Source organism: Henckelia pumila, chromosome 3 (assembly GCF_033568475.1).
Source record: "Henckelia pumila isolate YLH828 chromosome 3, ASM3356847v2, whole genome shotgun sequence".
Classification (NCBI taxonomy): Eukaryota; Viridiplantae; Streptophyta; class Magnoliopsida; order Lamiales; family Gesneriaceae; genus Henckelia; species Henckelia pumila.
Genome location: NC_133122.1, coordinates 128,331,950 through 128,334,749, shown reverse-complemented (window position 1 = coordinate 128,334,749; position 2,800 = coordinate 128,331,950). Strand labels below are relative to the sequence as shown.

The window sequence follows — 2,800 nt, the reverse complement described above, 5'->3', positions numbered from 1 at the left end:
AATAATAATAATAATAATAATAATAATAATAATAATAATAATAATAATAATAAAGAACATGAACAACCAAGAACACTTAGGCACCATATGAATCCAATAAGAACTAGTACACCGTCTTGTTTCGTTTTTCCTCCTGATGCGTCTAATTTCAATTTTAAGCCACAAATCATTCAACTTTTACCAAATTTTCATGGCCTAGATTCTGAAAATCCATATTTGCATTTAAGAGAATTTGAGGAGGTTTGCAACACTTATAATGATCAAAATTGTAGCATGGATATTGTTCAATTAAAGCTTTTCCCTTTTTCTTTAAAAGATTAAGCTAAAACATGATTGCAAAATTTGAGATCAAGTTCAATAAGATCATGGGAAGAAATGCAACAACAATTTCTAAAAAAGTTTTTCCCTTCCCATAGAACAAACTCTTTTAAAAGATAAATTACAACTTTTTCTCAAAAACAAGGGGAAACATTTTATCAATGTTGGGATAGATATAAAGAGTTACTTAATACATGCCCGCATCATGGTTTTGAAATATGGAGAATAGTTTCTCACTTTTATTAAGGTTTAATACCTAAAGACAGGCAAATGATAGAATTCATGTGTAATGGAACTTTTGAAGATAAAAAACCCAAATGAAACTATGGAATATTTGGAGTCATTAGCAGAAAATGCTCAAAATTGGGATAATATAGGCTCAATTGAACCACCAAGTAAAACCAATAATTCAACAAATGGGGGTGGTATTTATCATCTTAAAGATGATGTAGATGTTCAAGCTAAACTTGCATCTTTAGCAAGAAAAATCGAGTCATTAGAAATGAAAAAGAGTGATCAATTAAAAAGTGTTCAAGAAATTGTTTGTCATATATGTGACACACATGATCATCTTACAAAAAATTGTCCTACTTTGCCTTCATTTAAAGAATTCCTCCATGAACAAGTCAATTATGTTAACAATTTTAAAAAACCAACATTAGATCCTTTTTCACAAATATATAATCCTGGTTGGAGAAATCATCCTAATTTTAGTTGGAGGAGCGATAATAATGCACAACCTTCACAACAACCTTTTCAAAATAACCAAAATCATCAAGGTTATGCTCCTTATATCCCACCTACAAGAAAACATTTTGAAGATGAAATTCATGCATACATTCAAAAGTAAGAGTCTATTAATATTCAAAACATTCAATCTATGAATGATTTGAAAGAAACTCTTGCAAAATTTGCATCTGCACTTAATATTCATGAAAAAGGAAAATTTCCATCTCAACCACAACCTAATCCTAAAAATAAAAATCAAGAAAAATTTGATCAAGTAAAATTTGTTATTACTCTTAGAAGTGGTAAAATAGTTAATGGTCCATATAGTGATGAAAACAAAAATCAATCAAACTCAAAGAGTAAGGATGAAAATCTTGATACTTTCGAGAAAGACGATACTTTGAGTCCTAAGATTAAGAAAGTTGATGATAAATTATCTGAAATAATATGTGAGTCAAATAAACATGTTCCTTTCCCTCATGCATTAGTTAATAATAAAAAACAAAAAACAAATGTTTCTGATATTTATGAAGTTTTTAAACAAGTAAAAATAAATATTCCATTATTAGATGCCATTAAACAAGTGCCTTCTTATGCAAAGTTTTTAAAAGATTTATGTACTGTGAAAAGACAATTGCATGTAAATAAGAAAGCATTCTTAACTGAACAAGTAAGTTATATTATTCAAAATAATTCTACTTTAAAATATAAAGATCCAGGTTGTCCAACAATTTCATGCATTATTGGAAAAAATAAAATTAAAAAATCTTTGTTGTATTTGGGAGAAAGTGTGAATTTAATTCCTTATTCAGTTTATGAAAAACTTAAGTTGGGAGATTTAAAACCTACATCTGTTACTCTTTTACTAGCCGATAGGTCAATCAAAATACCTAGAGGTATCGTAAAAGATGTGTTAGTTCAAGTCGATAAATTCATATATCCTGTGGATTTTATTGTCTTGGATACACAACCAATAAAAGTGCATAATGAAATTCCAGTAATATTGGGACGTCCATTTCTAGAAACTTCAAATGCTTTAATTAATTTTCGAAATGGAATAATGAAATTATCTTTTGGAAATATGACTTTAGAACTTAATGTGTTCAACTTATGTAAACAACTAATTAATAATGAAGATGAAGATGATAATGCAATAGAAACAATTGTGGAAGAAAATATACACCAAGAAAACATAAATCAACAATCTGAAGTTTATTTAGTGGAAAGTGTTTTTAAATCAAAGTTATTTGAAGAAATTAATGAACTTGAAGAAGTAAAATAAGATGATCATCCAAAACTTGAATTAAAACCTTTGCCAAAAGAACTAAAATATGCTTTTCTTGGTGAAAATCAAACATATCCTATTGTAATATCTTCTACCCTCTTACCAAAACAAGAAGAAGATTTAATAATATTACTTAAAAAGCATAAAAATGCAATTGGATGGACTTTGCAAGATATAAAAGGTATAAATCCTTTAATCTGTACACATAGAATTCAATTGGAAAAAAATGCTAAAACATATCAACAACCTCAAAGAAGATTAAATCCACACATGAAAGAAGTTGTTAAAACTGAAGTGTTAAAATTATTAGATGCCGAAATTATTTATCCAATCTGGGATAGTAAATGGGTAAGTCCAACACAAGTAGTACCAAAAAAATCAGACATCACTGTTATACAAAATGAAATGGGAGAATTATTACAAGATAGGATTCCATCTAGTTGGCGTATGTGCATTGATTATAGAAAA

At 28.0% G+C, this 2,800-nt stretch overlaps 1 non-coding gene across 1 annotated transcript; it reads right to left on the bottom strand.

Annotated features, from left to right (window-relative positions):
- Positions 1 to 419: 419 nt before the first annotated feature.
- On the bottom strand, positions 420 to 530 carry LOC140894097 (small nucleolar RNA R71). The gene has a single exon (XR_012153648.1). It is a non-coding gene; the product is annotated as a small nucleolar RNA R71 (small nucleolar RNA).
- Positions 531 to 2,800: the final 2,270 nt, after the last annotated feature.